Below are 26,839 nucleotides of genomic sequence, written 5' to 3'. Positions count from 1 at the left end.
CAACTATCCCCTTAGTTCCTAGTTTTAAGAGATTAACACTCCAACATATGGCTCCCAAATGTACATGTACATAAAGAATTGAAAAGTGGCAAGTGGTAGGAAAGTGGCAACTGGTAGGAAATAACATATGCCAAACACGAAAGTGGAGGCATAATTTGTAAACTGGTGGTACCTCTCCTATGTAATCATTTATAGGATTGTGACTTGAAAACGTCATACCACTATTATTCTAATTTCAAAAAGTGTGCCTGCTGATTGTCTAACATGCAAGCATTACAGAAGTGTGGAAAATAAATTCTGCAAATGTCCCATTCAACTCTTGCCTGCAATTCGGAACTGCTAAATGCAAGTTGTTGAGAAAGTTCCTACCGAAATGACCATAACCTGAGATTCTGTGCTGCTGTTGTTTGCTTAGAAGTGAAAATAAATGGCTGAACCCATTCAAGAACATGGACATGGAGCACCCAGTGTCAGCTCTCTGAGGAATGAGCTGGGCAGATGGGCTGAGTCTCCCCGCCCCTGCAGATGCTAACCTGAGACTCGCAAAGTGCACCTTTGGGAAAGGGAGGGGTCGGGACGGTGGATGGAAGCCCCTGTTGTGCCAGGTAACATGCCCGCTTCTGTTTGGCTCCAGGTTGAGCATCTGACAGAGTCCCACTGTCTCTTAAGGCCAAGGCCAATCTCTGGAAGGAGCGTGTGCCCTTTCTCATCAGGATTTATTGACAAATTACCTATGAATGCAAGCCCAATCAATGTATCTCCTGCAGCCAGCCAGGGATGAATAGGGATGCAGGGTCTTTCAGTCCTGGCCCTGCTGGCTCATGGTTGGGGCAGGGGAAGAGCAATCCAGGACATATAATGTACAACGTGTAACATCACTCTTTATTATGAAAATAAATGGTGATCATGAGTGGGGCAAATACACAGAACAACTGGTTCTTCAAGTGGTTATGTTACCCGGCCTGCAAGTTAACTTTGGCTTTCCGGTGAGCCAGGCTGCCAACCCCAGTCCTGGGCACGGCCTTAGGCTGGTAAAAAGAGGAAACAAAGAGGATGTGAATGAAGACAAAGAAGACATCGAAGGGCTCCTTTTAGGGGATTTGCTTGAAGGCCTCCACTGAGATCTTGCCTTCGGTCTAGAGGAAGTAAAGAAAAGGAGTTGGGATGTCCAAAGAGCCAGATGCCCTGGGTTCCATACCCAGACCACCTCGCCTACAATTTTCTGGCCTTTCTGAAAGACAGGAAACATCCACATTTTACCCACTTGATTCCCAGATCTCACCTGGAGCTAGTGAAAACCTGGTCAGCTTTGGTGTAGTTCTACTCACTGTCCTGAAGGCACCTGGGGTGGGAGAAGAACAGGTGATCTCCAACACGCTGACTATGCAATGCCACCCCTTAATCTATGCTACTTTTTGCTGGGACCCATGTACCAATATGAGCACTATTGTAACGATGACTAAAGGCCTAGGGAAAACCAAAATGCCTATCACTGACATTCATGCCCACTAGAATACAAAGTAGGAAAATACGGTTGTTCAAATGAACAAGAGCTTAATATATATTGACGAAAAAAGATGTTCAAGAAATAACAAATAGAAATTCAAAACTAAAAATTATCCACTAATTTTAAAATTGTGGTGTAAGACAGGATTCATCATTTTAAGGTGTACAATTCAGTGATTTTTCTGGTATATTTACAAAATTGTGCAACCATTACAATTTTATCTACCCAAAACATTTCCACCACCTTAAAAAAATACTCCTTACCTGTTAGCAGTCACTCTTCATTCCCCTTTTTGCCCAGACCCTAGTTACCATTAATCTGTTATCTGTCTCTATGGATTTGCCTATTTGGGGCATTTTATATAAACGAACTCATATAATATGTAGTCTTTTGTGATTGGCTGTTTTCACTTAGCATAATATTTTCAAGGGTCATCCATGTTATAACATGTATCACAACTTAATTCTATTTTATTGCCAAGTAATATTTCATTATATAGACATATCACATTTGATTTATCTTCATAAATGGATGAATATTTGGATTGTTTCCACTTTTTGACTATTACAAATAATGCTGCAATAAACACTCATTTTCAAGTTTTTGTGTGAACATAAGTTTTCATCACTCTTTGTGTAATCGCTGTGTCATATAGTAATTCCATATTTACCATTTTGAAGAACTGCCAAACTATTTTCCACAGTAGCTGCATCATTTTCCATTCTTACCAGCAATGTATGAGGGTTCCAATTTATCCATAGCTTTGTCAACATTAAAAAAATTATTTTTAATTGACATATAATAATTGTACATATTTATGGGGTACATAATGATGTTTCGATACATGCAATGTACAGTGAGCAGATGAATGTAACTAGCATATCCATCATCTTAAATATTTATCTTTGTGTTGGGAACATTTAATATCCTCCTTCTAGCTATTTGAAACTACATATTATTGTTAGCTATAGTCATCCCACAATGCTGTAAAACACTAGAACTTATTCCTCCTATGTAGCTGTAATTTTGTATCTTTTAACACAGCTCTCCCTATTGCTTTCCTCCTATCAACACTTGTTATTTCGATCTCAAAAAATGGTAGCCATCCTGCTGTGTGTGAAGTGATACCTCAGTGTGGTTTACATTTTAATTGGGTTATTTTCATTTTTATGGTTGAGTTCCAAGAGTTCTTTATATATTCTGAATACAAGTCCCTTATCAGATGTATAATAATGCACATATTTTCTCTGATTCTTGGGTTGTCTTTTTACTTCATTGATAGTACCTTTTAATGCAAAACAAGTTTTAAATTGTGAAGAAATCCACTTTATCTAATTTTGTCTGTGTATGTGTGTTTTGTTATATATCAGAAACCACTGTCTAATTCAAGGTCACAAAGATTCACTCTTTTGTTTCCTTCTAAGATTTTTATAGTTTTAGCTCTAACTTTTAGGCCTTGGGCTATTTTGATTTATTATTGTATATGGCATATCATGGGGTACAAATTCATTGTTTGTGAGTGGATATCCAGTTCTGCCTGCGCCAGTTGTTGAAAAGGCTATTCTTTCTTTACCCATTGGCTTTTTTTCTTGGCGCTCTGGTAGAAAAGCTATTGACCATAAAGGTAAGGATTTTGGTTTATTTTGGACTCTCACTTTATTACATTGATCTATATGTCTATTCTTAGGTCTGTATCACTCAGTATGGACTGATTACTGTAGCTTTGTAGTAAGACTGCAGTAACTTTGTAGTGGGTCCTCCAACTTTGTTCTTTTTCAAAATTATTTTTTATTCTGCATTCATTGTATTTTCATTTAAATGTTAGGGTTAACCTCTTAATTTCTACAAAGAAGCCAGCTGGGATTTTGACATGGATTGCATTTGCATTGAATCTATATACAAATTTGGGGAGTATTGCCATTTTAACAATATTAAGTCTTCCAATCCAGGGACATGGGATGTCATTCCATTTATTTAGGTCTTCCTTAATTTCTTTCTATAATGTACTGCAGATTTCAAAGTAAATGTTTTGGATTTTTCTTTGTCATTAAATTTGTTCCTGTGTTATTTGTATGCTTTTGTACATGGAATTGTTTTCTTAATTTTATTTTCTTATTGTTCATTACAGGTATATAGTAATACAATTGGTTTTTGTATATTGATTTTGTATCCTGAAACAAGGCAGAACTTGTTTATTAATTTTAACGTGTTTTTAAGTGGTTTCCATAGGATTTTATATATACAAGATCATGTCATGTGATCTGAACGCTATATTGTTTAAAAATTAATTTCTTTATCACAATCAATTAATATATATACTTTATGAGGCCACTCATTTTTGGAAGCACCACATCTAAATAGTTATTTTTACAAATTAACTGAGAGTTTCCATTTTTCACTCCCCACTCTTCCCAGCTCACATCTATCCTGAAAGACTCCCAGCACTCACTTCTGAGACTGCTCAAGTTTCATCCCAGACTGGGTGGAGACAGTCTCCACCATTTCCTGCTGCTTCTGGGAGAGGGTAGGCAAGGAGCTGGAGGAGGGTGCAGGCACTGGGATGGAGAAGGCACTCTGGGTCTCCTTCGTGCTGGCATTCCTCACAATCAGCTTGTCATTCACAATATACAGACTGAAGGAAAGACAAGCTCTCAGACAACTGGAAAAATGGACAACCTCACACTTTCAACAATGATCCTGCTTCCACTGCCACTGAGGAACCAGATTCCTTCCAAGCCCCTACTCTGCCCACCTTTCGGATTCCTTGGCTGGTAGGCTTTACCCCTGCTGCAGAGTCCACCTTTGGAGAGATTGCCTACCAGTTTCCTTAGATTTGTAGATTTAACCCCAATGCATTTACACTTTACAAAAGAAGTAGACATCCCATTTTCAGAAAAGGACTGTTTCACAGAGAAATCTTACAACTGGACAAAAAGATACACAGCTAATTAGTAAGTATTGTGGCCAAAAAGAGAATCTGGTATTCTCATAATCTAGACCTCTCCTTGGATCTACCAGTTGGCTTTCTATGGTACTGAGAACATCCTGAGGACTGCACCACCACATTACCACACCATTGGCTCCAGGACAGGATGGGTGCTCCCACCCACAGCACAGCCCTTACTTGGAATTGCTGACAGAAGTCAAGATGAAGGTTCGGGTGAAGGCAAGAACAGAACCTGGAGACTCTCTTTCCACTTTAGAAACAACAAACAATGATACCTCCTTACAGTTGCACATGCTTTACACATTCATACAGGGTTCTCCAGTCAGGGAGATAATCTTTTGGCACCCTGAAGGGAGCCAGGCTGGGACAACTTTTCAGTGAGAGTCAGGAGGGAGTTTCAGGGACTGAGAGGGCAAAAATAGGAACAAGCGGCACCCAGGGATAGAACCCCCTAACATGTGTCAGGTCTCTTGACAAACATGAGTTCGCTTGATTCATTTTACACAGTCGCCCAAGAGATGAGCTTACCAACCCCATTTTGCAAATGAGGAAACTGAGGGGTTAGGTAACAGGACAATGTCCCAAGTTCGCAAAGTAACAACCTGGGATGAGAGCCATCAAACTCTACAGGCTGTGTCCCTAAGCCTGAGTGGTGCAGGTGCAGACAGGCATGGATGTAGGTCAGGAAGTAATGATGTTTGGGAACAAAATTGGGGGAGAGGAAGAACACAAAGGGACGGGAACAAAAAGGAAAGAACACAAAGATAACAGAAAGTTGCCAGGAGAGGAAGAACACAAACGGAGAGGAAGAATGCAAGGGAAGGGGAGAAGAGCAACTTGGGAAGCTGAGAGAGTTCTTGGAGTAAGCCCAGCCTGGGGAAGGGAGTAATGAGTGATCTGGAGAGAAGAATCTATAGACACTCACCTTCCTTAAATACTCCATTGACAGAAAAGACGAGCATCCTTTCCTGAAAGGGAAGAAGAAAAAACTAGAGCCTTCATGATCCTCCTACCCACCTACCTACTTCCTACCTACTTCAGCTCTCTGGGCCTGACTGAGGGAGGAAGCAGGTGCTCACCATTTGGATGCACAAGTCTACCACATAGGAGTTAAGGTCATGCTGAGTTCTGGGCAATACACTGAGGGAGTCCACAATCTCACGTTTTGTGTGCTTCAGCAGCTGAATCCTCAGGCCTGTGTGAGCAAGAGAAGCATTGAGGGCTGCCACACCCTGTACCCTGTACCCTATTATTGACTCTCCACCCCATTTCCCATGCTGATCTTCACCCATCACACACGAGGGTCCTTGATATTCTTTATATTCCTGCTATCCTTGAAGTATTTTTCCAAGCTGCTCCTAGGAGAAGAAGAGGAACAGGAGTGGGTGGCCCAGCTAGTGCAGACATTTCCAGGAACTGGCCTTTGCTGGGGACCACATGGCCCCAGACCAGAGTCAGAGCTGTGATATTCACGGTTCTGGGTCCTCAGGGTTGAGGGTAATGGTCAGGGAGAAGCAGGCCTTGTCATGGTAAACACTGAGGAGACCCGTTCGATCTTCAGAGTCATAGATCAAGTAATACCTGTGAAAGAGCAGTGGGGAAAGGCTATCTCTGTGGCCTGGGCCCCAAAGGAGACTTGAAGACTTCCTAAATCCATGAATAGACATTTGCTTGGGTGGCCTGTCTTGTCTCAACCTTCCACGACCTCAGGATTCTGGGGTACTTACTGAAGCAGGAACTGAAGCACCAGACTCTTTATGGTCTCAGATCCTTTATAGCTTTCCTGGAATCAAAAGACATCTTGAAACTATGTGGTTTAAAAAACGTCCCTTACAGTATCTCAAATCTGGTCCCTCCTTACCTTACAAGGTTTTATTATCTCAGGGGCTTCAATGCCAATTATAATTGGAGATGCTAACTCCTGGCCATCCTGAGAAAGGAAAGAGGCAGTCAGCAGTGCATACCAGGGAGGTAGAGCTGGATGAGTAAGGAGATGAACAGGCCTGGAGGGAAAAAGGGTCAGAGGTGAGGCATGAAATGGCCCCCTCAAAATTCTATCAGCAAGACAGCAGATGGAGTCTTCAACAGTGGGTCTTGGAAGCATCTATTATTAGATGCAACTTTTGTGTCAATTAGTGAGTGTGGGTGCGTGTGTATGTTTATGGACATTTTATTCCAGGGAGAATATTCTTGTCTTTTTCAGGAATCTATGCCTCTAAAATGGATGAGGGTTGGATACAAACATGTAATCCAGGCAAGAGCCAAAGGACTTGAGGGCAGGCATGGAGGTCATGTACTTGAGTAAGAGGAGACAATGATGACAGTAAATACTTACCAGGCATAACAACTTGGGGAAATATTCCCGGATGATACTGTCCATAACAAAAAATAGAATGAAGTGATTGACAATTCAGGGTTGCACAGCCTCTCTCCCTCTCCCTCCCCCTGCCCCTCCCTCTCCCCCTCTCACTCTCCTCCCTCTCCTTCCTCCTGGTTAGCTTCCACCTAGATTGCCCCGACTCTCTTCTCCAGTGCCACAAGAAGCAGCATTGGGAGCTCCAGGGTTTCTTCCCCCTCCCTCCCTCCCCTTTGTCCAAATCCCCATGGAAGGCTACGCAGGGAGCAGGAAATGGAGTGGGAGCCCAGGGCTCTGCTACCCCACTGGCTGTCCATCAATCTGCCTGGCCTGCCCCTGGCCAAGACCAGGTCAGGTCTTAGGGATGCTGAGGATGCTGGGATAGGTAGGTGAGTGAGGCTGGGCTCAGGAGGCAGGAAGGGGAAGGCAGGGTGATGACAACAGAAATGGGGTGAAGGTAGGGGAGGGAGAGACGGGTGAGACATAGGAGAGGAGACGCAAGGGAGAAACAGGATGCAAAGCAAAGGGAAGGGAAAGATGCTCTACTGTAGAGGTGGAGTTCAGGGAGGTATAGAGGAGAAAAGGGCTCCCCTGCTGCAGCCCTTTCCCTCATCGCTCCCGGTTGTCCCTGGGGACTGAGGCAGGAAAGGAAAACATGCACCTGTTGGGCTGGGGCCCACTGGATGCAGCTGGAGCCTTCCTCACCTGTGTGAGCTCAGTCTGAGCTGGGCATGGGAAACAGAGCAGCCACGGGGACAGGAGACCTTCTCCCGGGAGGAGTGAAGAGTCAGGCCCCAGCTCAGCATGGGGTTCAGAGTCTGGGGACCCCCTCTCCAGACCACTGCATTCTCTTCTGATGGTCCCTGACTCCTGTGCCCCTCTGTGCTGACGCCTTGACGGAGGAATGCTACCCATCTCGGGCTACCCAGGGCTCCTCTGAGGGCCCAGGCAGGACGATGTGAGGTGGAGAAGGAGGGAAGGTGGGGCAGTGCCCTGAGAGGCCTGTCCTTCTGTCTTCTCAACCTCCTCTGCCCTCTGCCTTCCACTCCCGCCTCAGGAACGTGGCCCGCTTCTGGCCCCTTGACGCAGGAAACCCAGGTTTCTCCCCAAGGAGGGCCCAGCTCCTGGCATTGGGCCAGAGGAAGAGATGGCATGACAGCAGCCACCCGGGGCCCCAGCCCTCAGTATGGGGCAGAGAAGCCCCTATGCCAGCCCAGGACAGGTGGGGGGACCTTTTTGGAGCAAGAGAAGGAGAACCCCTCTCGGGACAGGGGAGGGAAGCCCCATCTCAGCATGGAGGCAGGAAGGCCTGTCTCAGCATGAGGTCCCGGACTAAAGGACTCTTCTCGGTCCAGGGCACCAGCATCTGAATACTGCTGGTCCTGGGGAGGTGGGGAGCCCCACTTCCTGGAGCACACTCACATAGGGCACACTGGAGGAGGCTTGGTGGAGACAGGCGGGAAACACACCCCAGAGCAGGTGAAAAGGGGACCATGTCAGAGGAAGGAAAGGAGACCTCTAAGCACAGATGAGTGAGTGACAGAGAGAGAGAGAGAGAGAGAGAGTAGGAGGGGAGGTCTGTGGTCCTCCCAGAGGACAAAGGCTGCTTCTTCCTGCAGAAGGGCACCTTCAGACACAGCTCAGTCACCCAGGGAGCAAAGGTGCCCAGGAAGGGTGCCAGGGGTTGCCACTGACCTTACATAGGCGGACTGGTCAGAGAAGGTGCTGCACAACGGGTTCCCTTCCAGCCATAGCTCTTCGAGCTTCAACCCTTTCACCTTGCCCAACTCCCAAGCCGACTTCAGCTAAGAAAGATGGGGAGGAAACTGGAGAAGGAGGGCCAGGGAAAGAGAAACACCCGGGACCCTGGGTCCCGAATTCCCCCAGTCCTCACAGTCACCCACAGGTACCTCTGCCTGCTTGTTGCCATTATTCTGATATGTACTGCCATCCACCCTCCATCCAAAGTTGATCTGGTTCCCCCTTCTCACCTTATTTTTGGAGAGATTCAGGGTCTTGACTTTGGGAGCCTTCTCTATAATGTCAGGCAGGCCATCCAGGTGGTACAGTTTGTTGTCGCACAAGTTCAAAGATAATAGCTATCAGGTAAGAACAGTTAGAGTGACGGATACTATCTCGAGCCTTGGAAACAAATCTGCCTTTCACTCCATCTCTTCCACCCCTCTAATTAAATACTAGCACTGGGCCTAAGGCCTCACCTCAGGGAAATTCCTTTCAATGATCTTCAGAGTGGCAGCCATGTAGTTTCTTTGATTCAGGATTATATCAATATGATGTTTCACCAAGTCTCCAGGAAGCCGAGAGAAGGGCATCAGAAGGCTGTGAGGGGCCTGACTGGACCAGCACCAGCACCAACCCCTCCCAAAGTTGCCGTCCATATAAGTCTCCCTTCCAGGCAGACTGCTCTGCCCCTACTTGTCCTAGAATTGCTGCTGTCAGCCATACCTGGGTCAAAGCGGAGCCTCTGGAGATCAAGAGCTTGCTGGCAGACATCATATCGTTTGTTCAGGGTCAGCTGCAGAGACAGATGAAGAGAGCAGCTCTGAGGCTCTGGTGGTGGTGGTAGTGGTGACAGGGAAATATAGGGGTGGGGGAAGAAGTGGTGCCTTGAGTCTGTATTACCTTTAGCTATGCCATCTCTTTTGGTTTCAACATTTTCTGGATAGACTGGGGTTTAGTAGAAAGATTGACAAAAACAAATACCTGCAAGAAGGTGAGGCAAGTTGAGCATGAGGACCTCAATCTCAAAAAAGACAATGACTAGCCCCTGGCCTGTCCTCTTTCCCAGAGACTACATATAGGGAATGTTGTTGACATATACCTTTTGGTTTTCCTCATCATGAATCTTGCAGTTGACTTTCTTTAATGCACAGGCAGCACTAGCATCCTGAATAAAGAAATGGGCCCGATTTTTGTTGTAGTGGAACTACAGGGAGTAAAGGCAAGAGCAATAGTGTCAGAGGTCAGTGGCCCCTGCTGAGTCAGGCGTCTCCCCCTCCCTTGTGCCTACTCATCTGGCTTCACCATCTTCTCTTACAGCGACTGGAGTGAAGGGGACACTGCAATGGCTCTGGATTGAATTCACTATCCAACTCTTATCATACTTTATCCCATAAGGAATCTAATGGTGAAAAGAAGGGATAGGATAGAAGAGAGACAACATGGAATTAAGTCTGGAAAATAACCCAACTAAGTGTTTTATTCTAACCTTCTAATGGAGCTTTAAAAGACTTCTAAGATAGGGACCATTAACATGATTTCAACTTTTTTTTTTTTTTTTTTTTTTTGCCAGACATGGGTTTCCTAGTTGTCCTTTCTCTCTATTCCAAATATACCTCTCAGATAATAAAATTCAGATGTTCTAAATGATCTTTTTTTTAAGGTGCTAGGAGATTCTACCTATTGAAGACCCAGCCTGCACCTCTGACAAGAACTCCAGAAACTCAACACTGCTACACTCAGCTTGAGCCATGAGGCATCTTGTGGAGAGCTGCCACATCTTCTTGGCAGTAGTTTCCACCTTTGTGTTTAGACAGCCTCTTGGGTCCTCTTGCAGTCAGCCTGTTCCCTTTACATTGTTTTTCTGAACCTGTGCTTAGATGTTAACTTCCCTGTCCTCAGAAAAATATCTAGTATTTCTACGTGTGATTAATACAACTCTCCCTGACCCACCTTTCCTGCACATTTTTTGCATTTTCTCAGGATACTCACTGTGACCTTGAACCAGGTCCCTGGGTCTCCATTCTGTGTGTTCTTCTCCACTTCTCTCTCTGGAGGAATTCTATCTTGGTATTCACTATGGCATTTCACACTCCTACTATCGGGTTGTAAGGTAGAGGGGTTGCTGTAGGGAAATGGATAAAAAGATATGTCTATAAATGTATAGAAATGCATAGAAATGTGACACAGTTTTTCATACACCCTCAACTCACTGAAAACCAGGTCTGCAATTAGGATTTTTCAGCCATTACTTCACTTCTAGCATTCTTCAGTTTTTCAGGGAGAGGAAAAAAAGACTACAGAGAGTGAAAGAATTACAAAGTCCCAGGGGCTGCTATGTGCAAACCAGCCTTCCTGGTCACTTACTTTCTTATTTGGGGATCCTCGTGGACATCCCCCACCTCCACATTTTCATCTACCTTCTGAAGATGGGGAGGTGGGAGCTCATACCCATCATGTTCATCATGAAGGTTCTCCTTTCCAAAATTCCCCTGGGAAGAATCTCCACCTTTATTTTCTCCTTGAGGAGAGCTGCTACCATCACTGTGTTCTGAAATTTGGAACAAAAATACAAGTTTGAAGACACATCAGTGGTCATATACCATGTACCATTTCTTGGCCTAACACCATAGTAAGGCAAGCAAAGTGCCAACCCGCCCTAATAGAGCAGTCACACAAGCCCCAGAAAGCAAACTCCTCTACCCGTCCAGATAGGAGAGCCTTTTCTCACAGATGACATAGTTAGGGAAGAGATCTTAAAGGAGGAGGTAACTGTGTGGAACCATTTGGAAAATGGAGCAGGATTTATAGAGAACAGAAGTGTGAATGTTCATGGATTAGACTGCACATCAACCATACCCCAGGAAGGATCCAAATGTTGCCTTCTCTTATGCCACTATAGTCTAACAACCTCACCAAAACCTGATAGGCAACCTCTCTCACACCTCCCAAATGCAATCAGCCACCAAATTGATTTTATTAACAATCAGCAAGCTGTACTGTCTTTTCTAGTGCAAGCTTTCATGACAGGATGGATTGATGCATCATCCTGCTGAACTGTCTCTCTGCCTCCAGCCTTGCCCTCAACAATACTCTTTTGGAAATACAGAGTGAGCTTTCTTTTTGCTAAGCCTGAAATGCCTTTCAGTTGAGAAGGCAATGCTTCTAACCGCTACTCTTCTATAACAAGGAGCTGAACAATGATCAGAAATGACAGGTGTCAACTACAATTTCCAAGTGTTTAGAGATTTTTCTGTGGTCAGAGAGAATACTCTGTATGACTTTCATTCTTTTAAATTTATTGAGGTTTTTTGATGGCCCAGGACATGGTCTATGTCTGTGAACATGGTCTATCATGAACGTTATAAGATATGTGGGAAAATAGTGTACTCTGCTGTTGTTGGGTAAAATGTTCTATATATGTCATGTAGATCTGTATTGATTATACTACTGTATTATACTATCATACTATTATACTGATTATACTATTCAGATCTTCTATAGCCTTGTAGATTTTCTATATAGTAATTCTATCAATTGCTAAGAGTGGGATGTTGAAGGCCCCAATGACAACTTTGGACTTGGCTATTTCAGCTCCGTCAGTTTTTCTTTCACGTATTTTGAGCCTCTGCTGTTTGGGTGTGTATACAGGTAGGATCATTCTGTCTTCCTGGTGGATTGATCCTTTTATCATTATGTAATATTCTTTTTGTTTCTATTGGTTTTCTTTGCTAGCAAGTCTACTTTATCAAATAATTGTGGACTCAGGAATGCTTATAAAGTGTTTCCGTTATATTTCACACTGTATTTACTCCTAGAAATTTCCTTGTTCACCCTCTGTATTCCCCACCAACATGTTCAATTCACCATGAGACAAGATTTGGAAGTTTAATTTACATCTAAAAGATAGTATCAATTCTCTTTCCCATAAGCATATTCACAAAGGATATTTTATTTTTATCACATTCAACTGAAACGATGGTAATACTAGTGGTTTTGGAGGTGGGGATTAAGGAAATTAGACTATCCGAAGCCAGCTTCCTTTTAGCATCTAAATTTAAGGTTCTCTAGGTTTGTATTTTATTTTATATTATTTTATTTATATATTATAAATATATATAAAATATATATTATATAAAAATATATTTATATAATACATAAAAATATATTTATATATTATATAAATATATATTTATATAATATATAAATATATATTTATATAATATATAAAAATATATTTATATATAATATAAAAATATATATTTATATATAATATAAAAATATATATTTATATAATATATAAAAATATATATTTATATAATATATAAAAATATATATTTATATAATATATAAATATATATTTATATAATATATAAAAATATATATTTATATAATATATAAAAATATATATTTATATATTATATAAAAATATATATTTATATATTATATAAAAATATATATTTATATAAAATATATTATATAAATATATATTATATTAAAATATATATTTATAAAATATATATTATATCAATATATATTTATATAATATATATTTATATAAATATATATTTATATAAATATATATTTATATAATATATATTTATATAAATACATACTTTATAAAAATATATATATTTATATAAATATATATTTATAAAAATATATATATTTATATAAATATATATTTATATAAATATATATTTATATAAAAATATATATTTTTTGAGACAGGGTCTCACACTGTCACCTAGGCTGCAGTGCAGAGGCATGATCTTGGCTCACTACAACCTCCACCCCCTGGGCTCCACTGAATCCTCCCACCTCAGCCTCCCAAGTAGCTGAGACCACACCCCATGCCAGGCTATTTTTTTTAAATTTTTGGTAGACATAGGGTCTCACTATGTTGCCCAGGCTGGTTTCGAACTCCTGAGCTCAAGAAATTTGCCTGCCTCGGTCTCCCAAATTGCTGGGATTACAGACATGAGCCACAGTGCCTGTCCATAGGTTTGCATTTTATACATATTCTATATTAATTACTCCATGTTACCTCAGGACATACTTGTGAGTAAACGTTCTATTCACTCCTGATCACTTTACAATATACTTATTATGACCAGGCCTCAGATGAACTCCTCTGGAAAGTCATTGCTTTCACCATGTGACCCATGGTCAAGATAGTCTTGTTACTCATAACCTTTGGGACTTTCCCTGTATGGCACTGGAAGTGAAATTAAATATGGGTTAGAGCATTTGATCCAGAAATGTTCAGTCCCCAAAATTTGATGATAGCTTGGAGTGCTCTCTTTTTCTCATACTTCACATCCAACTGATCAGGAAAGTCTCTTGACTCTACCTTTAAAATATATCCAGAGTCTGGCCCCTTTTCATTCCCTCCATTGCTACTACCCTGGCAAGGTCACCAACATCTATCTCCTGGATTACATTGCCTTCCAACTTGTCCCTCTGCTTTTACACTTGCTCCCTCACCATGCATTTTTGTCATAGCAGGGAGAGTGATTTTCTTGAAGCATAAGTCAAATCTTCTCATTCCTCTGCTCAAAAATCTTATAACAAGGGTTTGAATCCCATCAATATGTTAAAAAGCTGTGAGTTCATAATGATACTCAAAAACAACAACCAAGAAGAACCTTATTGATGACATTTGTAGAATGCCAGGAAACCACTTATATTTATAAAAATTTGTAAATAAAAGGGAAGAATCAAATATTTATTCTGCCTTCCCTGTGCAAGCTGTACATAAAGATAGCCAAATTGTTGATGAAATTTTATTTTTATAGGAATATTCTAGCTAATATATGAAGAAGGCAAGATAGAATTTGACTATCATCATTCAAAAACTTCTAATTAAATAAAGAATTTATACAATGATCATTAATGCCTTGCAAAAATCACAAAAAGGGAAACAACCAGATATAAGGTACTCTGTTATGGGTACCACCTATGAAATATTCTTGCCAAACATTAAACCTGAATCTGATCGGGCCTCAGCAGCAATTCAGGGCTTCATCATTGTGGATAGGCAATGAACCAAATGCATGACAAAAGATCCAGTTTCTTTAACAAATAATTTGAGAGAGAGGGAGAAAGACAGAGAGACTGAGAGAAACAGAGAGGTGATAAGTGAATATGTTTGCTGCTGTATGCTTGTGTGCTATTGAATATGTTATATATACACAGATATATTTTCAAACCGCAATCATATTGTAAAAATATCTGTAACCTACTATTTCAGTTAACATTTTATATCATTGCATGTTCAGAAATAATATTTAATTGATTTTTATTATCTATCAAATTAATATGCTTTCCTTTAAAGACACTGTGGAAATTAAAGCTAAGGTCACCTGTTTACCAGAGCAAGAACTGATGGTTGAATCTCATTGAGCTGGAAGCTCAGGAAAGAATAAATATGATTAGTCCAAAATTTACCTTTTTCATATTTTCTAAAATGCCTAAATAACAATTTCTGACTTTAATATAATTTATACAATAGATTATTATTATAGTTAAAATTTGTCACAGGTCGGGCGCGGTAGCTCACGCCTGTAATCCCAGCACTTTAGGAGGCCGAGGCGGGTGGATCACCTGAGGTCGGGAGTTCAAGAGCAGTCTGGCCAACATGGAGAAACCCCGTCTCTACTAAAAATACAAAATTAGACTGGCGTGGTGGCCCATGGGTGTAATCCCAGCTACACGGGAGGCTAAGGCAGGAGAATCGCTTGAACCCAGGAGGCGGAGGTTGTGGTGAGCCAAGATCACAGCTTGGGCAACAAGAGCGAAACTCCATCTCAAAAAAAAAAAAAAAAAAATCTGCCACAAACTTTAATCTACTAATAAAATTTCAAATTTTAATAAATCTTTCCAAATTTTTGCTACTATAAACAATGCTGCGAAGAATAGGATTATATATACATTCTATTATTTGTTTACAGTTTTTCCTTCAATAATTCTACAAGTGGATTACTTTGGTCAAAACATGAATGCTTTCAAATTTAAGAGATTTTTAGAAGTGGCATTTAAAATATACATTTATACTTATTTGCATGTTAATCAAGAGTGAGTGAATGAGCTTACCAGTTCACCAACCATTTTGAAAATTTGTATATGTTGATAAAACAATTGCCCTTTTTAAAGTTTATATTTTGAAAAACATTCCCTCAATGTATATATTCATAATTAATCAGGACGATGGTGGGAAGAGAAGGATCCAGAATTTATTATCAGGGGAGTGGCTGAGATATCAGAGAGTAGTTGAAGGCTGAAAGAGACCTGACAGTCTCATAAACAAGAGGCAAACACTCAAGGATGGAAGCACAAGATGAGGATGAGCAATGGCAATACAATAAAATGAGAAAAACTTCTGATATACCGAATCCATGCTAGCCATATATGTCCATCTGGAAAACTTCATGGAAAGCATATTACATGTGTTTTCCCATTCCTGTGACATTATCTTCCAAACATTAGAGAGAAGACACAGTAAAGAAGATAATAATGAGGATAATAAGGACTATACCAAACTCAGCATTTGAAAAAATAAATTTAGAGTTTTTCTTCCAGCAAAGAGAGACTAGTTACATTGCACCAAACTTCCAACTGAGAACAACTAGAAAAGTGTGGAAAATAATTTAAAATAAAAGGTTGTTTAAAGGCATCAAAAAGCTAATGATACAATAAGATGTTATGGGGGAAATACCAGGGGAAAAAAGGAAACTCAGAATGTAATCCCAATCCTTGGGGCTGATTTTTTTCTAGCAGCAGTTGGTGATGCCTAAGGATATAGGTACGATGCTAAAATACTGTGAATTTGTGCCAAATTCCCAGAGTTATAGAGATAAGAGCATAAAATTTGAAGTTGGGTATGTTAAGGAGAGGGGATCTTGGCAAACCACTCAGGCTTAGATAGGAACCTCTAAGAGCTACGTCAGGTAAATATGGGTAAACTGGAAATAGACCAGCCCTCCAAGGGACTGAAGTCCAAATTAATCATCTCAATCATCAACGGGATTAAAGAGATTTGGGGTTTTCCTTGCAACCTAGCAAGTTGACAGAAAAAAATCTTCCCTGGAGCAAGACAACTTCATTCTAAGACTGAAATAAATAAATCTACAATTTATTATATATAGTTCTCTGAAAAAAAAATCTAGAAGGAGATAAAATGACATGATTAAAAACCAAGCAAACAAACAAAAAAAGGGCAATAAAAAACATAAAATCCAGATAATCAGATAATGGCATTATTGTCAAGAATATAAAAGATTAAGCATTTCAGCCAAGAATTGGAAAATATATTAAAATGAATAGAATTTCTAGAATTCATAAATGCAATAACTGTAATTAAGAACAACTTTGTGATTAGCAGCATAAAATAACAGATATACTTTTGTGGTCTTTACCCTTCACATTACAATGTACATTCTTGCCTTATCACAGTCTAATGCATATTAGTTCTTTTACATCTCCTTGAACAACAAGGAGGTTTGGAAAGAAGGATCTGAAGAAAATATCCAGAATGAAGTATGAAGACACAAAATGATGAAGAATACAAAAAGACATGGGGCAAAATTAAAGGAGATACAGTAAATACACCAAACATGTTTAATTGGAGTTCTAGAAGAAAGAAAAGAAAGTAGTGCAAAAGCAGTATTTCACGGTAGAATTTTTGAGCAGTTTCAAAAAGTAACAAAAGATACCAAGTCACAGATGCAAGAAGCAATGTATATTTCAAGTCCAGTGGGGCATGAGGAAAACCAAACCCAGGTCCATCATAGTAAAGCTGTTGAAATCCAAAGAAAAAAGCAAATATTCAAAGTAAAATAAAAACAATGGGTTATCTTCAAATGAGCAAAAATAAGACTGGATCGATATATAATTTTTAAACAGAAATAACGTAGCTTGAAGAAAGTAATGTTATATACCCAGAGTGCTAAACTATAATAGCTGTAGGCCTAGAATTGTGTGTTTATTTAACTTCCATTTTTTGAAAGATACAAAAATGGAAGTTAAATAAACATCTGTGATATTGCAAAACATATATTAGATCTTCAACCCTGTTTCCTGGCATACAGCTCCTAAAATTTTTATAAACTCCAAAGTGAAGTCTTTTTGTATGCTAGGCTGGCAGCCCCTAGGTAGCTTCGGGATGGGAGACGGTCACTGGAAAGAGCAAGGCAGTATTAAAGCACTGGCACTTTCAAGGGGCTGAAGGGTAAGTCAGTCACCAATGTCCAGTGGATTAATCAGTCATGCATACATAAAAAGCCTACATAAAAAGTCAAAGGACAGAGTTCAGAGAGCTTCTGGATGGATGAACACATGAAAGTTCCTGGAGGGTGGCACATCTGGAGAGGGCATAGAAGCCCCACATCCCTTCCCTGTACCTTGCCCCATACATCTATTTGTCTGTATTATTTGCAATATTCTTTATAATAAGCTGGTAAATGTAAGTGCTTCCCTGAGTTCTGTGAGCCATTCTAGCAAATTAATCACATTCAAAAAGAGGGTCGTAGGAACTCCAAGTTGAAGGCCATCAGTCAGAAGTTCTGGAGCCCCAGACTTCCGACAGATGGTGTCTGAAGGAGGGGGCCAGTCTTGGGAACTGAGCCCCCAACCTGTGGGATCTGATGCTATCTCCAGGTAACCTAATTTAATTTTGACACTATCAAAATTAAATTAGAGGGCACACAGCAGGTGTTTACTATAAAACTGATTGCTTGCTTGTTGGTGGGGAAAACTTCCCCACACATTTGGTCACAGAAGTCTTCTGTGCTGATGGTTGTTGTGGAGTGAGAAAATAGAAAAAAGCACTTTAAGTGATTTTTTTTTTTCACACTTGTGACTTTTTTTTTTTGAGACAAGTCTCACTCTGTCGCTGCCCAGGCTGGAGTGCAGTGACACGGTGTTGGCTCACTGCAACCTCTGCCTCCTGGGCTCAAGCAATATCCCACCTTAGCCTCTAGAGTAGCTGGGACTACAGGCATGCACCACCACACCTGGCTAATTTTTGTTTGTCGAGACGGGGTTTTGCCATGTTTTCCAGGCTACTTGTGACTTTTTTGTTGTTGTTGTTGAGGTGGAGTCTCGCTCTTGTTGCCCAGGCTGGAATGAAATGGCACGATCTTGGCTCACTGCAACCTCTGCCTTCTGGGTTTAAGTGATTCTCCTGCCTCAGCCTCCTGAGTAGCTGGGATTACAGGCGCGTGCCACCACGCCCAGCTAATTTTTGTATTTTTAGTAGAGACAAAGTTTCACCATGTTGGCGAGGCTGATCTCGAACTCCTGACCTCAAGTGATCCGCCTGTCTTGGCCTCCCAAAGTTCTGGGATTACAAGCATGAGCCACTGTGCCCGGCCCTACTTGTGACATTTTAATGCAAACAAAAGCTAAGCAAATTTGTCACCAGTCAACTCAAAACTAAAGATTCATCCTCAGGCCAAAGAAATATGATCCCAGATTGAGGCAAGTAAATACAAGAAGGAATGAAGAATAATTACATTGGCAAATACGTAGGAAAATCTAAATGAATATTGACTATATAATACAGTGATAATGTCTTTAAAGAATTTAAATATGTGTTCTCATTGTTCAGCTCTCACTTATAAGTGACAACATGCGGTGTTTGGTTTTCTGTTCCTGCATTAGTTTGTTGAGGGAGGGGAACAACACACACTGGGGCCTGTTGGAGGGGTGGGGTGGGGGAGGCAGAGCATTGGGAAAAATAGCAAATGCATGCTGGGCTTAATACCTAGGTGATGGGTTGATCTGTGCAGCAAACCACCATGGCACATGTTTAACTATGTAACAAACCTGCACACCCTGCACATGTAGCCCAGAACTTGATTAAAAATTAAAAATAATTTTAAAAAGGAATTTAAATATATAAATATATATAGTTAAAAATGCACACCAATATATTGGGAGGGGCATTAAAAGAGTTAAAATATTGGAAGGTACCTGTGTTGTCCAAGGATATGTAAAAGAACTAATGTACATTAGAGGCAAGAATGGATGTTGTAATCCAAAAGGTAGACTACAAAAATGACAGAAGAATGTCACATTATCAATCCAAATGAGGCAAAAATTAATAATTTAAAAATAATAATTTTAAATTTTACGAAGGAAAAGAGAAAATTAGGATAGGAAAATAGATGTAAAGCAAACAGAAAATGTTATATTTAAGCCAAATTTATGTGGAATTATGTTATATGTAATGTACTGAAGGTTTCAAATAAAAAAGCAGAGATCATAAGACTCAATTAAAAATTAATTCAATCAAATGCTCCTTAATAGGAACATATGTAAAACAAAACACAAGACATTTGAAAAAAAAATGGCAAAAAATATACCATTAAAACACTGACGAAATGAAAGCTGGTATAGCTATTCATAAGAGAAAAAATATACTTTCAGTAAAATATTACTAGAAGAAGGGATATTTTGTAATGACAAATGGTTTAATTCAACATAAATATGTTAATAAAACAAATTTGTATGTACTTTTTAGCACAAAGCCAAAATATACATGACAATAAATTGATGGAACTAAATGGAGAAAAAAATGCACAGTAAAAACTGACAGAAGTAAATGAAGAAATGGACAAATCCACATTCTCAGTAGGAAACTTAAACATACTTCACTGAATGACAAATAAAACAGCCACAAAATCCATTAGGTGAAGAAGATTTAAAAAACATGACTAACAAAATTTACTTAACAGAGGCCGGGCGCGGTGGCTCACGCCTGTAATCCCAGCACTTTGGGAGGCCGAGGCGGGCGGATCACGAGGTCAGGAGATCGAGACCATCCTGACTAACACGGTGAAACCCCGTCTCTACTAAAAATACAAAAAAAAAAAAAAAAAAATTAGCCTGGCATGGTGGCGGGCGCCTGTAGTCCCAGCTACTAGGGAGGCTGAGGCAGGAGAATGGCGTGAACCCGGGAGGCGGAGCTTGCAGTGAGCCGAGATTGCGCCACTGCAATCCAGCCTGGGCGACAGAGCAAGACTCCGTCTCAAAAAACAAACAAAGAAACAAACAAAATTTACTTAACAGAAAGAACACTGCATATGACAGCACATGCAACATTTCAGAACAGATTATATGCTGACCTATAAAACAAGCCTCAAAAACGCTATAGTGGTAATACAATCTACTTTGAACGCTGCTGAAAATTTGAGGGTATTGGTGGGTTCTCTGCCCCTCCTCCACCCCTAGTATAAATCTCAAGAATGTTAATTTCCAATATCCCTCACCTCAGGTGACACTCCTCACTCCCCAAATCCTGGACCAGAGAGGATCACAGGACTCAGACCTTTCCCCTAAACCAGGGGAACATCTCGGCTCAGCCATTTCCATAACCACAGGAGGGGAAGTTTTCCATGTGGAGCCAGTATGGATATGTCAGGACCCACTAGGTCCAAGACCTCAAGAGAGTGGGAAACAGTCAGCCTGGGCTTTTGCTACTTCCCATTTAAAGGAGAGTCCGCTAGGTGTCATGTGGGTTGGAATGGAGGTGGGGAGGGGGCTCAGTCCCTCCTGCCCTGTAGGGACCTAAAGCCAAGGCTTCATGCTGACCAACTCACCCATGGTGTGTCCTTAAGGCAGTGACCTTTCACCAGTGTCCACACAGGGCTCTCTTAAGGGGAATCTGTGTGGTCTAGAGCTCGGGGTTTGCAGAAGTTTGGGGAGGGCAGCTGAGGAAGGTGAGAGCAAGTCCCAAGCAACTTTGTTAGTGGACAAGATGGGGTCCTTACAGGAAGTCCCTTCTTCAAAGGCATAGAGAGGAGACCTCTGGGGGCTAGAGGAGACTGAATTTACTTTTCTTACTGCCCCCTAAGTTCGCTACCAGCCTAACCCCCAGGGAGCCGTTTCCAAGGGAAATACTCTTGCAGAATTGGTTAGCTACAATCAGGGCCTCAGACCCAGGTACTTGTTACAAACGGAGAGCTCAGCTATTCACTCTTTGTCCAATGCATTACATTGTATTCCTTTATGGAAGAGGAGAAAACTTATTTGCAGAATCACCAGCTACTTGCTGTCCCTGAAGTTTGCCTAATTATAAAATATTCAACACTATAGAATGTATATTTTGAAAATAAAGTCATTCTGCACTTTCTATCAATATGATCACCTCACGATGACCTAAAGATAGTCACTGTAATCTATTTACCAATCTGGCACACACTTTCTAGACATGCAAGGCAGATGTTTACCTACCTTAAAATATTTGTAAGTAACAAACATACATATATATATACTATACATATATATTCTTTTAAGAATTTGAAGTCACATAATTTTCTGCAAACTGATTTTTTCACATATTGTGACATCTTTTAATTCTCATTTCTTTACCAAATGTGGTTTGGATGCAGATGTTTATTATAGAATCATTTTGCTTTTCAGGGAAATTAACTGTTGATATTTGTTACAGTTTCTCCTGGTAAGCAAAAGTCCTTTAGCACACGGATATTAACACAAAGTCTGCAATATTGTTGCAAATATGTTCTTCCAGCTTTTCCGATTTTAATATTTTTTTCTTTTGGCAATATAGAAAGTATTTCTAAACTTTTATTAAATTTATGACTTAGCAATAAGACAGGTAATTCTTTGGGAGTAGAGTGGGAACGGAAGAACACAGGGTGAATAGGAAGGGAACAAAAGGGGTCAGGGAAGCTGAGAGAGTTCTGAGAGGGAGCCCAGCCAGGGGGAAGGAGCAGTGGGGGATTTGGGGAGGGGACTCTACAGACACTCACCTTCTTTCAACACACCGTAGACAGAAAAGTAGAGCATCCATTTCTGAAAGGGAAGAGCTCCAGTGCTCAGGATCCCCCTTAACCTCCTACCCACCTCTGGCTCTCAGGGCCTGTCCAAGGGAGTAAGCAGGTGCTTGCCTTCTGGTAACACATGTCCACCAGGAAGGAGCTGAGGTCATGCTGAGTTTTGGACAACACACTGAGGGAGTCCACAATGTCATGTTTTGTGTGCTTCAGCAGCTGCCCCAGCAGGTCTGTAGAGGAGAGGAGAAGCAAGGTTTTTTTGGGGGGGGGTGCTGCCACACTCTGGCCCTTGGCCCCTGTGATTGCTCCCATCACACCCCCTTACCTTGCCCAGTCTTCCCCATCACAAACTTGAGAGTTTTTATATTTCTGCTATCCTTGAAGTACTTGCACAAGCTGCTCCTAGGAGAAAAAGAAGAGCAGCAGTGGGTGGTCTGGCCAGTGAGGGCATTTCCAAGAGCTGGCCTGTGTCTGCTGGGGATCCTATTTCTTGTTATCATCCTGATGTGCACTATAATTTACCCTCAACCCAAATTTGATCTGGCCCTTTCTTGTCACCTCATTTTTGGAGAGGTTCAGGATCTTGACTTTGGGGGCCTTCTTTATAATGTTAGACAGGTCATCCAGCCAGCAAACTTTGTTGTTGTGCAAATTCAAAGGCAATAGTTTCTGGGGAAGAAGAGTTAGATAATAACAGAGTGATCGTTACTATTTAGGACCTCAACAACAGAACTCTCTCCTTTTTTTTGCATGTCATTGATGTGCTCATTTCCTTGCCCCCATTCTTTAATTGTTTTAAGAAGACTGGGAATGTCAACAAAAATAATGCCTACTGATTTCTCTGGAGGCTAATTAGGAAAGGTGTTCAGAAGAATAAATAGGTGTTAATCTGTTGGATAGAGCGCTAGAGTAAGAAACAGACCCATTTCTCTTTACAGCACCTTAAGTAGGCCACATCCCTTATCCTGTATTCCACTGGTACGTAGGATGAGCAACACACATTACTACATGTGTGTGTTTGTGTGTAGTAATGAAGATTAAGAATATTGCTGCCATTGCTGAGTTAAGGAAGTAATCATGATTGCTTTCTTCTTTGTATTTTGTTTTGTAAATTAAATAGTTTATAATATTTGAATTTCACAATATACATTTGTTTGAAAAATATTCACCACTTACATTTTACACAATTTACAGACCTCTGAACTTGCAGCATCATTTCTAGGAATTCATCATATGAGAGATTCTTGTTGCATGGATTTTTAAAATGTTATTATGCACTATTTAAATTATAATAAAATTTATTATGAACTATTTAACATATACCAAATAATGTCAGAATATTTTTAGTTATTCCAGATCTAAAGCTTTCCTTTGATGTCTGTTGTTTTGTTAACAGACATTTAATGGGCACCTCTCTGTGTTAGGCTATAATGCTTAGTGAGAGATGCAAAGATGAGTAAGATTTGATGATTTCTACTCTCAGTGGAAATTACAAAAGTATGTATAAGGCAAATACATAAGCTTATAATGATCTTGTAGAAAAACTGCATTTATTTTGCATTTTCATAAGCAGCATGAGTCTAATATTGATGAAGAATTTTGGAGTCACCCTGAAATGTGTAAAACAGTTTCACGAACTATTAATCCTAAACCTTTAGTGAATTCGAAACCTAACTTCTGGCCCGGGCGGGCGCCGGGCACAGGAGCCGGGGTTCCGGCAGCAGCTCGGCTGGGAGACTGCGCGACCCAGCGGCTGGGCCACAGGTGAGTCCAGCGTCGCCGCATCCCCGGAATGCGGCCGTGAGAAGCAACGCGGGGCCAGGTGATAGAAGCCCCTAGAAGACCAGCATTCTCGTGATTATGGAGGCCCTTCTGTCCTTCTGTGACGGAAGCAATGCGGACCTCGGTTTCCTGGACTCATTCTGACTCAGGAGCCTTCATGTATATGGGTCCCGTCATGCCTCCCAGTAAGATGCCAGAAAGCTCAGGAGTTAGTGTCTCCAGTGGACTGAGTCAGTGTTACTGGGGCAGCGGTTTCTCCAAGCCCTTTAGGAAGATGATGACCTCGACTTTTCTCTGCCTGACATCCTATTGAAAGAGGGGACCATGGAAGATGAAGAGCTGACCAACCTGAGCTGGCTGCATGAGAGCAAGAACTTGCTGAAGAGCTTTGGGGAGTCGATCCTCGAGTGTCAGCCCGGTCCAGGGCCTGGACGATGACAGCCCCCGTCCCCACCCACTCTGATATGCCCTACGATGCCAGGCAGAACCCCAACTGCAATCCCCCCTTACTCCTTTAGCTGCCTCATATTTATGGCCATCGAGGACTCTCCAACCAAGCGCCTGCCTGTGAAAGATATTTACAACTGGATCTTGAAACATTTTCCATATTTTGCAAATGCACCTACTGGGTGGAAATACTCAGTGAGACACAATTTGTCATTGAATAAGGATTTTAAGAAAGTGGACGAAGAGAGGAGTCAGAGTATTGGGAAAGGGTCGTTGTGGTGCATAGACCCAGAGTATAGACAAAATCTAACTCAGGCTTTGAAAAAGACACCTTATCACCCACACCCACACCCACACCCACACGTGTTCAATACACCTCCCACCTGTCCTCAGGCATATCAAAGCACATCAGGTCTACCCGTCTGGCCCGGCAGTACCTTCTTCAAGAGAAATGGAGCCCTTCTCCAAGATCCTGACATTGATGCTACCAGGGCCATGGGACTCCCCCTGAAATACAAGCAGGTTTTCCTCCAGGAGTGATACAAAACGGAGCGCGGGTCCTGAGCTGAGAGGACTGTTTCCTGGTGTGCGGCAGCTGCCGATCAGTCCCATTGAGATGATGGCTGCCATGATGTACGGCATCACCAGCTGCCGGATGCGGACTGAGAGCGAGCCATCGTGTGGCTCCCCGGTGGTTAGCGGAGACCCTAAGGAGGATCACAACTGCACCAATGCCAAATCCTCCAACACCCGGAGCACCTTGCCCACCAGCGACTCCATCCCCTCCTCCTCCTTGGCCGACGACCACTACAAGTTTGCCAGCAAGGAGAGCCAGGAGGGCAATGAGGGCAGCGAGGGGAGCTTCCGGAGCCACGAGAGCCACAGCGACAGGGAAGAGGACGACAGGAAACACAGCCAGAAGGAGCCCAGGGATGCTCTGGGGGACAGCGGGTACGCATCCCAGCACAAGAAACGCCAGGACTTTGCTAAGGCCAGGAAGGTCCCCAGCGACACACTGCCCCTCAAAAAGAGATGCACTGTAAAGCACCGCCCCCGCACCGCCCCCCACCAGGGCGAAGAAGAGGAGATTAAAGAAGCGGCGGGGTCGCTCCTGCACTTAGCAGAGATCCGATCCTGTTTGAATAACATCACCAATCGGACGGCAAAGGGGCAGGAAGAGCAAAACGAAATCACAAAAAAATTAAAAACAAGTCACTGTTTTGTTTTGAACTTAAGGCCATTTGGTTTCAGCATGTCAGGAGATTTCTAATGATTTGTGGCAATATCAGCATTTTTTTTTCTTTTTTCTTGTTTTGTTTTTGGTTTGGTTTTCTTTTTTTTTTCCTTTTTTTTTTTAATTTGCCCCCTCTTCTTTGTTTTGGACCCTTAAGAATTTTATTTTTAAAGGAGATTGAAGCCATATAACTCATATTGACACTCAGCTGTTTTACAAAAGCTTTTCATTATCTGAAGACAAAACCGAAAAAGCTAAAATTACCATTGCTTCCTCAAGCTTGTCAGAAACCTGTGGCTGAATCCGCAAGGAGGTCAACGTCAATGCTACTGGAACACACATTCAGCACCTAGAAGGCACGTGTGCAAAGTAATCATCGTTCAGGCCCAACCCTTAGATTTACATGACTGTGTTCTGAGTTCCCCAGCCCCTCTCCTCCTTTTATTAGATGAGATTTAGCACACTCTCAGTTATTTAAACATGCAACATTTCTTGAGTATGTATGTTGAGGCCATCTGAGCTCATAGCTGATTCAGTAACCAGTTTCATGCTGTGTCATTCATACTCACTACTTAATACTGCCATCATGAAAATGTGGAGGAAAAATGTATCCATGTGTGTCTGGGAAGCATATACACTTGTACATTTTTTAATACTCTGATTCTGTAACATTTCTGAGTTTTGTTTTGTTTTACAGAAAAAAAAGTGATAAAAGCAATCAGAAGACCAAGAGGCTTACTATTGATGCTTAGGGTTATCTGACCTTGGCTGGTCAATAGACCTACATGGCCAAATTAATTTACGAGAGTAATAATTTTTCAAAAGCCATTTTTTTCTGATACTCATGCCAATATCATGAATAGAAAGGGAGAACCATAAAGGAGAAAGAATGTGATGTTCAGTTATGTTCATGTGAACCTAAAGAAACAATATGGAGGCAGGCACAATCAGCCAAACTCTAGGGACTTGATGGTGTTGCTTGGAAGGTATGCATACCTGCATTTTGCATTCTTTGTATGTAATCATA

General features: G+C 41.3%; 2 pseudogenes; one reads left to right on the top strand and one right to left on the bottom strand.

Annotated features, from left to right (window-relative positions):
• Positions 1–5,491: 5,491 nt before the first annotated feature.
• Positions 5,492–9,327, bottom strand: LOC100611904 (nuclear RNA export factor 2-like; annotated as a pseudogene).
• Positions 9,328–24,294: 14,967 nt separating this feature from the next.
• LOC735563 (forkhead box protein N3-like) lies at positions 24,295–26,065 on the top strand (annotated as a pseudogene).
• Positions 26,066–26,839: the final 774 nt, after the last annotated feature.

The sequence above is a fragment of the Pan troglodytes genome, chromosome X (genome assembly GCF_028858775.2).
Source record: "Pan troglodytes isolate AG18354 chromosome X, NHGRI_mPanTro3-v2.0_pri, whole genome shotgun sequence".
Classification (NCBI taxonomy): domain Eukaryota; kingdom Metazoa; phylum Chordata; class Mammalia; order Primates; family Hominidae; genus Pan; species Pan troglodytes.
The sequence above is the reverse complement of the archived record's forward strand: the minus strand, read 5'-3'. Positions and strand labels throughout refer to the sequence as shown.